General features: G+C 48.2%; 1 long non-coding RNA gene across 1 annotated transcript; it reads left to right on the top strand.

The window, feature by feature from the left end:
* The first annotated feature begins 258 nt into the window (after nt 1–258).
* LOC125613965 lies at nt 259–7,606 on the top strand. The gene is made up of 3 exons (XR_007344593.1): nt 259–372; nt 2,352–2,542; nt 7,270–7,606. It is a non-coding gene; the product is annotated as an uncharacterized LOC125613965 (long non-coding RNA).
* Nucleotides 7,607–14,112: the final 6,506 nt, after the last annotated feature.

The raw sequence follows: 14,112 nt of genomic DNA on the forward strand, positions 1-14,112 counted from the left end.
GATTATTGACTGTTGATTATATTAATGAGTGTGTGTGTAGAAAAAAAGACTATAAGCAATATGCCCATGATGTAATGTGAACTGCAGCACTTAGATAAACTGCAAAACTTAGATAAACTTAAAATACTGATGTAAAAGTCTACACTGGGGCATACACCCCAGGGCCCACACCCCAGGGCCCACCCAGTTATCAACTGCAAGCACAACTGGGACTTAAACACTAAGAACTAAATGTGGGAATTAAATGTGGGGGCTGGCAGGGCTAACAGGACCCGGACAGAAAGACCAAGATCTCTACCACTATTGTCCCCGCTGCACCAGACACCTCTAGCTCAGATTGAGTTCCAGCAACCAGACTTAAGACACGTCACGGTGAGTGTCTGGGACCCTTGGGTGTAGAGTCAGTTAGGACTTAGCATCAGGATGTGTGTCTGAAGTGTGATGAGAATTAATAAAATAGATTTGATTGAGTCTGAGTGTGCCTCAGACTGAGTCTGTAGAAACCGCTCGTGACAGGTAGGGGATACCAAAATTTGGCCCATTGCCTGCAGGGAGCTGATGTAATGGGACTTGAATCCAACTGGGCCCATCCTGTTCTGCAGGGCCAGTGGAGGGTGGGCTGGTTCACTCCATGTGACAAAGAGTCTCTGTCTTCCAGGGGAAAACAGATAGGGCCCCAGCCCAGCTTCCAGGTATCCAGGCTCCTACTGCCCCTGAGCCCCCTGCCCACTCACAGTCCTATCTTCTGACTCAGGGCAGAAGAGGCTTGGTGACCTCCCTTTCCCCAGAGGCTCCATCCCTGCTTCTCAAGTCCTATTCTAAGGGGAACCCTGAAGCCTAGACAGTCAGACAGCTTGCCCAGGCACATATAGCATATCGCGGCTGTTTCTGGGGACAGAATTCATATCTCCTTTTGAAGCCAGAATTAGGCAGATAGGCAAGGGTCAGATCCAGAGAATGGAGGACTTGCAATGTTAATTCCTTCAGACCCCTTTCTCCACTCTATCAAGATAACTTGCCCCTGCTCCAAACTGTTGCTAAAGTAACCTATCCTAGGAATTGCCCCTCCTTACAGAAGTTATAAAGTTGTTAACTAATGTGTCCTGGACTGCTCCATCTCCTTCTAACCTTTCGGCCATCCCATGGAGCATCTCCTGGGCCTAGTCACTTATGCAGGAAGGAGAGAGAGAAGGGGAAGAGAGCAGGAGAACAAAGGAAGCCTAGGACATATAAAAAAGGCAGACCGCCTTGCTTCTCAGGATACCAGGACACCAGCTATGGCCCCCTTCTCCCTCCTGGGAGAAGTCTATGTTACCCCTTTTTAAATAAACCTGCTTTATATGCTTGTCTTGGCGTGCTTCTCTAATGTTGTATTTCAATATGTGAGGGAGCAGGACTCGTCACTGGTAACCGGCGGTATTACTTTTTCCTGGAAAAGTGTGGAAGCCATAGGCCAGGCTGCTTTTCCCTTCTCTAGGAGACCATGAGGTGTCGGGGGCCCCCAGCTCCCCTCCCAGATGCTTTGTCATCCAAAGGACCTGGCACCTGGCTCCTTTGACCTTTGCAAGCGCCTCCAGAAATGTTCAATACCTGAAAAAAGAATGGATTGGACCCAAGAGGCAAAAAGTGAATTGCAAAATCAAAATTAATAAGTGTTTGATTACATGTCTACAAAACATGTCAACTAGTCAACTGCCACTTAACTCCTGGTTGTATCCAAATTAGAATTAATGTGGAGTGTGTATGCAGGCTTAAGAAGATTGATATATTGTGGGGCCTTCAAATTTCAGACTGAATAGTGCATGGAGGTTATAAAGTGACCCTGTCTGTCCTCATCTCTGAATCAGAAAGCTTAAGGGGACAGGAAAGACAAGAGGGAGGCCCAGGGAGGGGCCCAGCTCTACTCCTAAGGTGGGGCTCCTGGATCACCCCTCCATTAAAATTTAAATAATACCCCAGGACAAGCCTTCCAGGACAACAAAGCTATGGCTAAGTTAAAATGATAACCCATTTGAACATGACTGGAGGTTGATTTGGGGGCGGGTTCCCACCTGAATTCCTTGGACCCCCACCTTTCCTGGGCTTAGTCTATCTGTGGATAACTGGAGGTACCACTGGAGAAGTAAATAGTTCCCTTTTACTCATCAACATTCAACAAACATTTTTGCCATGCTTTATGCTAAATGCAGGGGTACAAAGAGAATAATACAGACCCCCTTCTCTCAGGAAGCTTGGTGTCTCATGGACAATAATTACCTGTATTTGTGCCGTAACCTTTTCTCATTTGATTCTCACAAAAATCCTGGAAGCAGTCAGGAATGTCGTTAGTTTGGTTTTGGCTCTTTTTTCAGTCGAGAAAATGGACTCGGAGAAGACATTCAAGGTGTCTAAGGTGGCAGATACAGAGCCTGGACTGAATGCTGGGCTCCTGTCTCCACCTGCCTGTCTCTCCCTAGTGCCAGGCGGCCTCTCAGTGATGACCTATGAAGGTGGCTGGGCAGCAAGGAAAAGGGTCTAGCTGGGCTGCTGACTACTGGCTTTGGTATGTGCTCTTGGGCTCTGCTGGGCGTCCCTGTGTCCAGGGGGGCAGGGGAGGCTGTTGACTGGTGACTGCTCCATGAGTTCTTCTGTGAACTTCCTAAGTGATCTGGAGCTAATTAGCTATTTATTTCAGCCAAGTCATTACGTTCTCTTTGAACCTTGCTTCCTTTTCCCTGAGTAAAACTGCTTTGGAATCTCTCTGCCTGCTGCAGGCCGAGCGTGCTCCTGGGCTGCATTTGGAACCCACTTTTGTGCTTATCCCCGTGGCCACCACCCCTCCCTCTGCCATCCTCCCTTCTCAGCCACTGCTGCTTTTAGTGGGGAATGGATGGCAATAGCCCACAGCTCTGTCCCAGAAGCACAGGTCCTGCTGTCCTGTCTTCCAAGGTGCTAAATCACCCCTGGTCCCTGCCCCCAGGCCCACTGCAGCTGCTGCTATCTCTGGCATCAAAGCGTCCCCTAGTCATCAGGGCTCTGGGCTCTGCAACAAATCCTTTGTCTCCCGCTTCAATCCCTCCAGAGCTGCTGTTCAATCATCCCCTGGCACCAGGCTTAGCTCTGCTCTAGCCCTCCCTGTTGGCTCTGTCACCCTGATCTCCCTGTCCTGATCCTGCCATCTGCTCCAGCAGCCCCCTCCATGCCCCAAGTCACCTCAGATGAAAACCTACTTCTTCCCGCTGTCGCTATACTTGCTCTCTGTCCCCATCCACCCACCATCATAGCACATTGTACCACCCACTGTGCTTGGCCACTTTCAGACTTTGGAAGAGGCAGAAGTAGTGGGAAGGTGGGGGGGGTAGGAGGGGAAGCCTCCTCCTTTCGGCCTCCACAATGCACAGGCGCTGGCCAAGGTAGGATGACTTCACCAAAGCCAGATGGGAAAACCCAGAAATCTCTGACCACCATAGCCTATGGCTCTTCTCAACACTTCTTCAGCTCCAAATAGTCAAAAACCCCCAAATGCAGTTTCACCAAAAGACACCTCTCTCTCTAGCTTAGGGCTATGCTATTGGGCCTTGGGAAAAACTCTGCAATTTGAAGGACACCAGCCATCAGCAGTTCTTCAAGATGGCGGCTGGGGCCCACAGGCTGATTCCCTGGAATCCAGTTGCCCCAGCAATAGGAAGGCATCCCATAGGTGCAGAAGATGGGGGCCTGGAGAGTACGGAGGGCCAAGATGTTTGTCACTGTTGCTCTCCAAGCTGTGTCTGCCTGGGGCCTGATGGCCGTTGTGACCTCCTTGCTCTATCTCAAGAGAAGCGACTTTTCTAGAGCATAGGTGGGCAGGTGCTGTGTAGGAAGAGAGCTGGCTATGCAATGCTGCTTTTTGGCAGAAATGGCAAGAGGACTGTAGAAGTGGTACCAACTGCAAATCCAGCCTATTGTCTTGGGGATCTGGGGCACTGTCAGGACATGGAGCACAGAAATAGAGAAATTATCCCCTCGACACTAACCCACACAGCATCTGTGTGGCTAGCTCTTGTATGTGGCAGTGTTTCTAAGATATTTGATGGGCAAGGCTTTACCCTAGAAGCTGTCAATCTCAGAGTTAGGATCAGGTCCAACATCTGCCCTTCTTCAGCAGCCTGAGTACAGCTATCTGTTCATGAGTGTACTAAACCCTTCCTAACTCATTTATATTTTCTGACCATGACACCTCTTAGGGAAACCAGCTTTCTGAATTTATGACCAGCTACAATGATTGACCCTGGAAGCTTCTGATGCTCTCAAAAGGAATCCCTGGTATTAGTGTTTTGGGATTTGGTGAACTATTCTCCATTCTAACTGTTCCAATCCCCATTATATTATATAATTGATTTCAAAGATAAATGTTTCAAAGAGCATACTGCATTTGAGGTAACTTTAAAATATGATCTCATAGTTGGGTGCAGTGGTGCAAGCCTCTAATCCCAGCTAGTGGGAGGCTGAGGCAGGAAGATCTCCAGTTCAAGGCTGGCCTGGGCCACTTAGTGAGACACTATTTCAAAATGCAAAGGTAGCTCAGTGGTAGAGCATCTCTGGGTTCAATCCCTAGTATTGGGGGGAAAAGTCCCATTTTTTCCTCATGTCCTTGTGAGGCAGCAATTATAACTCTCACTTAAAAGATGAGGAACCAATGCAGAGAAGTTGATTTGTCCATTCAATAAGCATAGGGCAAAGACAGCATTGGAGCCCAGGTGTCAAGATGTGCTCAGTGCTTCCTCCAGGATAATCCGGTTACTTCCCAGTCTATGGGAGGGCTAATACAAATTAAAAATAAGAGACTGAATTCAACCTGTTGAAAATATGGGAAGAGACTGCTTCCCTTCTCTTTTTCTCTTTCATAATTTCTTTCTCTGTCCTTTCTAAATGTTTGCCAGTTTTCATCATGGCCAAAAAAAGCCTCGTGCCAGTCTTGCAACTCATGAATGTTTTGGGGATCTGGGAATAGGAAGAGGGACAGTGCTCCCATCTCCCAGCTCTTGAGGGAGGCAAAGAGCCTAACTGGTGGGCGGCCGGCTCCAATGTGCAAAAACTACCACCTGTCAGAAGAAGTTTGTTTTTCCTCTGGATTAAGTAAAAACGCTGACACAGATTACAGGAAAAGTAATCAGCTCACTTACAGATGAAGTTAGAATGGACCATGTGTTGCCAATGACGCAATGAGTCCTCTTACTTGAGGACTAGGTATTGTTTGTCTTGAGAACATGTGTAGTGGGTTGACTTCTACCACAGGTTTTCAGTCTTCCCAACTTGTCCTCACCCCACCTCCTCCCTCCAAGGCCCCAACTGCCATTTACCTCCATTCCTCAATCTTTTTGGGATGGGGCCTCTGTTCTGAATTAAGCTTGGGTAACCCTGGGGCGGTGCCAAGGATTGAGCCCAGGCCTCATGCATGTTAGGTGAGTCCTCTGTCACTGAACTACACTCTCAACCCATGGGGAGATCAACTTTTAGTGTAGATTTCAGCAGAATAGCATGAGCCCACAGAGTTCCCCACTAATGCTGGTCTCTCTTCAAGGTTTAGGAAATGAAGACACAACTTTGTAATGTGGGGACCTACAGCTGACTCCTGGCTCTCCTGCCAGCCACCCAACAGTCCACTCAAAGCATTCCTGTAACATGCTTTTGCTGGCCAGTCTGGGATGCTTTGTCTTCCTCTGCCCCCTAGGGAGGCAAGGGCTGGTTCCAAATCCCCTTCCTCCAGGAAGCCATTCATTGCAAGCATTCACATAGGGCCCCTAACCAAAGCCCCATTCTTTTCCTGTTTTGTTGGGTAGTGCCTCCCTGCCAGGTCTGTGGCATGTCCTTTGCAATTGACAAGTTCTTTTAGAACTTGACCCATCTCTGTTTACCTTGTATGCCAACCTGCACCAAGCCCAGGGCCAAACCTGGCCACTTAAATTAATTTTCAGACAGGTCCATCCTCAGTATCAAGGAGAGTCTCACTGTCTCGGGTCTTGCGCTGCTCAGCCAGGGTTTCCCAAAGAAGAGGAGCTGGAGGCTTGCAGCTCTTCCTCTTCTGCTGTTTGGGGGTCACCGACCCTTTCTCAGCTAATCAGTGGGTGGAAATGTAGTCATCCCGACTGGGCCACCCGGCGCAGAAGGCCTTCGTGCTCCTCTTCTCTCCCATGAGTAATAAACAGAGTCGTTACCAGGTACCTCTTGCAGCCTCCAGTACTGGCAGGTTATTTATATGCAAATTTGCCTGTCGGTGGCTGTGGAGGCTCATAAACATGATAACAGCAGCTTCTGTAGGGGCCGGGGACATGATGGAGGGTGGGAGAGGCCCTCTAGCTTCTGCGGTAGAAGTTAATATGGGATTAGCCACAACCAATTAGATGGTATCAAACCCAAAGGGATCCAGCGGCTTAGCTAAACTGAAGATCGGGCTGAGAGAGGGGGGCGCAGCTGTGAGGAGGACCTAGGGCACTGGCAGAGCCCGCCCCTAGGAAGTCAAGCCCAGGGCAATCCCCAGTCAACACCCTTGGAAATGCGCCAAAGTGGGGATCCTGGGTTCAGTGATAGGGGCTTGCCCAGCACGCATGAGGCCCTGAGCTTCACCCCAACACTAAAAGAAATAAAAAATTAAACAACCCACCAGGGTAGGGAGGACATTGCCTGGACCCTTTAGATACTGGTGGGGGGCATCTTGGAGGTGTACAGGAATTCTGCTCAACTGGAGAACCGAGTTGTCTGCTTTCATGCCCAGGTGTCTCCACACACACTGGCCTTTTGGCCAGCATGGCCTTCTGCACACTTCTTTGCCTGGTCCCTTCCCTGGAAAGCCTTGCTGGACCTCTCCCCTTTCTGAGGTCCCACAGGACTTTGTAGGATCCTCCAGTATGTCCATTACTGGTGTCTGTCTTCTGTCTAGCCTGCAAGGGCTACATTTTTCTTTGACTCCCTTGTAAATGTGCAGCGTTTGGTGCAAAGTAGAAAACCAATAAATGCTTTTTGAGAGGATGGAAGGGGAACACAAAAAGGAAGCACAAAGATATTTAGGCTCGAGTCCTGACTTGATTGCATTTGTTGTCTTGGGCAAGTTATTTCATGCCGTGGGACTCAGTTTCCTCATCTGTAAAAGGTGATAACACTCCCTCCTCAGACTACCCCACCTACTGCAATTGTAAAGCCTGGCCGGTAGCAGTGTGATCTATTAAGTTAGTTACATTCTCCTGCCATTGAAAGCAGCTAAGGCCTGGGCACACCAGGACATAAATTGCTTAAGTAACAAAGTGTCTTCAGGTTGTTTTTCAGGAAATATCTCCAGATCCACTCAACCAGCTTGAAACTGACTTTTCGAGAATGGACATGCACAAAAGATACCAATTAGTCTGGTCAATAACCTTTTGATGTCACAAGCTCAAAATTCCTCTTGCAGAACAACGCGGGACATGAAGAGGCATGGCCATCTATGCTTGAAAAAAGGACCCTTAAGCTTCCCTTTCTCTCCATCTAACCGACAGGCAGCCTCTTCTCTCTCCCTTTCTATAAATTCCCCCACTGCCAACTGGTCAGAGAAGAAGATTTGAGCTTTGCTTCTGTCCTTTTTGCTAGTCAACCTTGCAATAAAGCTTTTTATTTCCACAAAAAATAGTGTAGTATTGACTTCCATGTGAGTTGGACTGTGAGTCCTTGTTGAGTATATCCACGGACCGCTTCCCTTCTGACCCTTCTAGGACGTCAGGCTATGCGTCAGATATGCTCCTGTCCCTCAGAGGTGTCTACCCCTGGGGAAGGTAATGAGAAAGTATGAACTCCGAAATGAGGAAGTGTCACCGGAAGAGAGCTGTCTCTGAAGAAGAATCCAAGGAGTTCACAGAGACAAGGTGGAACTTGACTCATGACCAGCGGGGCTCTTGGCATATGACAGAAAACAATCTTAGCACGCGCCAAAGACATAAACAGGCTTATTTAGGAAAGTAGATACATATTCAAGAGCGAATAGATACATATTCAATCTCAAGAAAGACACTCCTTTGGGGGCAAAGTACACATATTCAAGACTGTGAGCCATCTCCGGAGGTACAGAGCCACAGGTTGGTGTGTGCTGTTATTATTTATAGAGAGGATAGGAGCTGAACTGGGGGTGGAGCCAAGGCAGTTACACAATTTCCTGCTAAATTCACATGGCCCTTAAGTTACTTCTGCAGACAAGAGCTTAGGTCCAGGGCCAGGGCTGCTTTGCTCAACGGTTCATGGGGTGCTTTCTGCATCTCAGTGGTTCATAGGTCGTTCCTGCATTTCATTGTTTCCTGGGTGCTTCCTTTGAGACTCAGTATCTCTCCCCCTTATTCCCAAATTCCCATCTCAGATGGAGGAGGCTGGGCATACTAAAAAGTAGGGAAGGAGCAGAGAATAGCTTAAAGAATGGGGAAAAGGCACAGAGGCTTCTGAAAGCACCTTTGTTATTGTCAGGGCATTCCCAAGAGGCATTGGGAGTTGAAGAGAGAGAGCTATGAACAAGGAATCTGGTGGATTGAAGGACCCCGGTCAACAGGTAGGAACCAGCGCCCGCTCTGCCCTTGGCCTTGCGGGGCAGACAAAGGTGATGCTGCCCTCAACTGACTTACAGCCAGGTTCCCACACTCTCTCTGGGAATCCTCCCCTGATGATGCTGGGATCTGGCTGCCGATGTGCTGTGAGAGTGCATTCTGCTTTGTGGCCCTTGAGTGAGTCTTTGCAGGCTCAGAAGGAGCAGGCTGGAAGGAACAGGAGGTCCCAAACGCTGCTTTTACAAATGAGGACGATGAGGCCTGGGAGCTGGGATGGGCTCCACCTCACAGGGCACACTGGGGCCCCACAGGAGCTCACACTGCATCATGCCATCAGTGCAAGGAGTGCACTGCCCATGCCTGGGCACTGCTGTCACTGGTCAATGTCCAGGCAGGAGAGACCCACAGGGCACTTGGCAGTAGGATGGCCATGAGATTTCCTCCCTCTACCAAGAATGATCCACCTGCCAGTTCCTGGATGGGTAGGAGTCACAGCTCTCTGCTCACAGCTGTTTGCTGCTTGGATCTCTGGGAATTTGCTTTCCTGCTGTTAGAAATGCCGAGATGTTGCAAGGAATCAACATACTTGGAAGCGAGTTGGCAAGGCTAACTTTACTTCTGCAAGAAGGGCTTGCTACTGAACCTGGCTAGCAAGTGCATCTGGGAAGGCCAACCACCTGCTTCTATCCCTAAAGCAGTACTGCCCCTTCCCCTGAGAGGAGGAGCTCAGGGTTACAATCTGCTCAATTAGCTAAATTTAAAATTGGGGAGGGCAAAGATAAAATGACTATTATTGGCTCTTATTTCCCAATTAAGGCTTGATATTATATTTTGAAAACGGACACTTAAGAGCTAAGTGTGTCCTCTCCTCTGTTTGGTGATTGGTCCCACCACCCATCGTCCCATGAGTCCATTTGAAAACTCAGATTCTCTACTCCCTCCTCTCCTTCCCTCATAGCCAACCAGTCCTGAGATAGCCTCTCCTGAAGCCTTGTGTTTATACATCTTATAAACTCTGAGTGCTGTTATTCCCCTCCTTAATTCCTAGCCCTATCTGGACCTAGGCCTTCTAAAACAAAGAGGGAAAAAATCCTGGCATTTTTTTTTTTTTTTGCCTCAGAACACATGAAAGTACTGCCAGCTCCCCCCTGTAGTCAGGGAAAGCTCAGTCTTCAGAGATAGAAGGGCTCAGCTCCCCTCCTGGGGTGGGGGGGGGAAGGAGGGGGAGGAGGAGGGGTGGGAATACCTTGCATTCTTTACCAGGAAGCTACAATGGAGAAAGCAAGATACAGCTAGTCTCTCTCTCATAGCTATTCTGCCACATGACGCTCTTAACCCCCCCTGCTACAATTCTAAAACAAATCGGATCATGTCTCTTCTCTACTTAAAATCTTTCAATGGCTCCTTGTTGCCCTCTGGTTAAAACACAAGCTCCCTACCACACAAGACTGGATCTGACTGGGATTCACCCAGGGGCTTTGGAAGGGCTGATCCTCTCCCTCCCTCCCTCCCTCCCTCCTTGTGTTGTAGCCAACTGAATTTAATTTGGGGTGTGAGGTGTGAACCCCATGGCATAGAATGCTTCCTGTCACTTGGTTGATTGGGCAAGCTGTTTCTTTAGCTGGAAGCACCTTCCACTTGTGGCTTTAACTCTTCTTCCTCCATCAAGATTTGGAGGGTGCATCTGGAGCATAATAAGTGTTAAGCAAATTCCACTCTCTGAGCTGCCCAAGCAATCTAGGATTGGCCCTACAGATGTGTTCAGGGCACCATATAACTGCATTATCGTTGAGGTTTTTAGTATTATTTTGCCTGCACCACAGAACTTGCTCATCAATTTTTATGAGATTCATAGTTTCCTATTTCATCTTTAAAATAATTTGATGGTGGAAGTGTCAATTTAGAGGCAGCCAGGGCAGTAAGAAGCCTTTGTTGCCAGTGAGGAGGTAGGTAGTTCTCCCCATTAGTGTCTCCAAGGACAACTACCGCCTCAGGCCAGCGTGTTGGGGAAGGTCTCCCCAATTCCCAGGACCACACTGAGGCTCCCCACCCTGGATAGTACTGGGCCTGGCTCCAGACATAACTCAGAGGGAGCTGTTAGAATAGCAGTCCTGTCTCCTGGTGCCCAGGCTCATCCAGACCCCAAGAATGGATGTTCAAGAAGTAGGACTAGTGAGCACTTTCCCCAATTCTGTCATTCTTGTCCTGCAGCCCAACTTCCACCCAACCGATGAGGGGCCTGAAGCAGCAGCAGGGAGCATCCCCAGGGAGGGTTCTGGGCTCCTGCTCCAGTGCAGTCAGTAAGCCAAGTGGACCAGAATCCATGGGAGAGGCCCAGGAGGAACAAACAGTCGCGGTCCTTCCTTAGGGACAGACACTGCTGTGGTTAAGAACAGCATCCTTCTTCCTCACATGTTTACAGAGATCAACTCTTTCCTTTGGCTCAATTCCTGATCATCTTAATCAATGGGAAGTAGGCCAGAGAGGAAGGCTGTGCCCATGGCTGAGGATGATTCTGGCAAGTGTGACCTCTGTCCTCACTCCTGGAGTTGTGTGTGGGGTTGCCTTGGAGATGAGCCACAGGGTGGCCCCAATATGCCCTATTTTCTGGCCAGCTGACAGCTCTTGCTGCTGGCACTCCAGGGAGCTTGTCACTGTGCAGAAAAGGTTGCTCCATTTGTCCTCAGTGACAACCCCATTGTCCTGGTACCCCGGTAAAGTCAGCTTGGCTGGTCATGGCTCTGGAACAGCATGGAGTGGCAATCATGTGGTTGGCACTGCCAGGGAGTGAGTGGGAGCTCTGAACTTGAGTTTGTGTAGCGGAGGCGTGGGCGTTGCTGCAGGTGGGCAAGCCGTGGGGATGGGCACTTCAGCAGCCTCTCCAGGAAGCGTTTCTGGGAAGCACATGATGCTTGTCACCCATCAGGACCTCATCCAACAGTGCTCTCTGCATGGCACCCCTGCTCTCTCAGCTCCCAGCGTTCACAGCCTTGGAGTCCGTTTTCCCTTCCTTCTCCATAAGTCTCCAGATCAGGTTGGCCACTAGGTCATTTTCATTTCTCCTCAGCCAAATCTTTCAATCGAAGCTGTTTGAACTCTGGGCATCCTCGCTGGCCTCGGGTTTCAGACTCTGTTTCCTGGAATTCACAGAAATGCTCTCACTGAGGCTCAAAAACCTTCAATGGGTGCCTCCTTCCTGGTCATAGAATTGAATGTACTATTAATTTTTTTCTTACCTCTTCACCCTAGTTTTCTTCTCTTGTCAACCCTGGGTACCAATTACCTCATACTGGTAAATTAAAAGCTCCCTTTTAGTCCTCATCCCACGTGACTTTTCCTGAAACTCTGCCCCAGATTTCCAGATATTTCATTATTGGATAGCTCCTACTCAGTTTCTCAGACCACTCTTTTTCTTTCCTTTTCTTTTCCAGCACTGGGGATCCAACTCAAGGCCTTGTACTTGCTAGGCAAATACTCTATCACTGAGCTATATCCCCAGCCCTTTTTGTTTTATTTCAAGACAGAGTTTGTTGAGTTGTCTAGGCTGGCCTTGAACTTGTAGATTCTTATGCCTCAGCCTTCTGAGTAGCTGGGATAATAAGTGTGCACCACTGTGTGGCTCCCTGCTTCTTTTCTTGCAGCTCAATTCTTAAATATTGTTATGTTTGGATATGAGCTGTCTCCCAAAAGTTCCTGTGTTAATGCAGAAATATTCAGAGGTGAAATGATGGGATTATGAGAGCTGTTACTTCATCAATCCATCCTAGATTAAATGGACTGACTGGGAGGTAACTGCAGGCAGGTAGGCATGGCTAGAGGTGAGTCACTGGGGTTGTGTCTTGGAATAATGACTACATTGCCCTGCCTCCCTTTGAGCTAAATGGACCTTTCTGACCAATCTAGTATGCAGAGATGATGTCTGCATTTCTTGGAGTTATTTCCCTGAAGGGAAAGAGCTGGTCCTTCCCTTGCCCTTTCTTCTGGCTGGAATCTTCCCTGAGACACGCCACCACCACCACCCTGCTTCCTGATTGCCATGAGCAGAGCAGTGGTCTTCTGCCACACCTTTCCACCCTTCCACCATGTTGTTCTGCCTCTCCTTGGGCCCAGAGCAATGGAGTTCAAGGACTGAGCCTCTGAAACTATGATCCAAAATAGATTTTTCTTCCTCTAAGTTGTTGTCAAGTATTTTGATCACAGTGACAAAAACCTAATTAATACCAGTATCAATGTCCTCCAAATTCTGATCCTTGGAGCTTTCTTCTCCCTTATGTGCCTTCTCCTTGGGTGGTCTTATTCAGCTCCAGAGCCTCCATCACTACCTATCTGATAAATCTATATCTTTAATCTAGGCAGTGGTCTCTAAGGGGGCATGTGCCCAATGATCTTTTGAGGTATAAGAAGACAGAATTATGTTTGTTTTAATCTAAAAAGTAAAAAAAAAAAAGTTTTATAACTAGTTAATATACATATTGACATGCCTGTTAATTATAAACAAATACATTTATAGTCAAGGGTATGTTTTTTAAAAATACTTTACTGACAGGAATGTGTGGTGGGGACTCCTAGCTGTCTTGGAATATTCATTCTCCCTTCTTTCATAATAATAGAAATAAATTGTGCTCCTGGCTGCTTGGAATAATGACTATATTGAGCTAGATGGACCTTTCTGACCAATTTCTAGGATGCAGAGGTGATGTCTGCATTTCTTGGGGTTATTTCCCTGAAGGGAAAGAGCTGGTCCTCCCCTTGCCTTTTCTTCTGGCTGGAATGCAGGCAGTAGCAAGCCATCTTGGACTATGCACATGCAAAAGACAGGAACCTGGCCCCTTGGCCCCTTAGGAAACCACACAGGCTCTACACATATGAGAACAAAACCTTATCTTGTTAAGCCACTATGACTTTGGGGTTTGGGAACAACGACTGAATCTGTATCCTATCAAATATAAGATGTATGGAGTAACTTGGTCTAGATTTCTCTTCTGAGCTTACAACCCATACACGACGCACCAGGCATCTAGAAATCTCCACCCATGGCATCGGAAGTACAAGATGTCTGAAGCAGAGCCTATTTTATCCTCCCTCCTACCACAATCTGCTCCTCCCTTATCCCTGCAGGGGCTCACTGCACCATTTTCAGTAGGCACGGTTCCCTGATAATTCCCACATAGATGCATGCTCAGCTGCTGACATGCTTAGAAGGCTAGGACCCCTTCGGAGTGACCACACACACACACACACACACACACACACACACCTGTGAAAAACAACTTAGAGGAGGAAAGGTTTATTTTGGCTCATGGTTTCAAAGATGTTAGTCCATGGTTGGCTCCAAGGATGGGTGTAAAAAAGGAAAAGTTTCTCAGCTCAGAGCAACTGGGAAGCAGAGAGAGGAGTAAAAGAGAGAGGATAGGGACAAGATATAATCCCCAAGGACATGTCTGCAGTGACCTACTGCCTCCAACTGAGCCCTACCACCTACAGTTCCTAACACCTCCAGTAGTCCAGTCAACTGTCAATGGATTAATCCATTGTTGAGGTCAGAACCCTCTTACTTTCCAAAGCCCCACCTTGGGACATTGCTGCACTGGGG

The sequence above is a fragment of the Marmota marmota genome, unplaced genomic scaffold (genome assembly GCF_001458135.2).
Source record: "Marmota marmota marmota unplaced genomic scaffold, marMar, whole genome shotgun sequence".
Taxonomy (NCBI): Eukaryota; Metazoa; Chordata; class Mammalia; order Rodentia; family Sciuridae; genus Marmota; species Marmota marmota.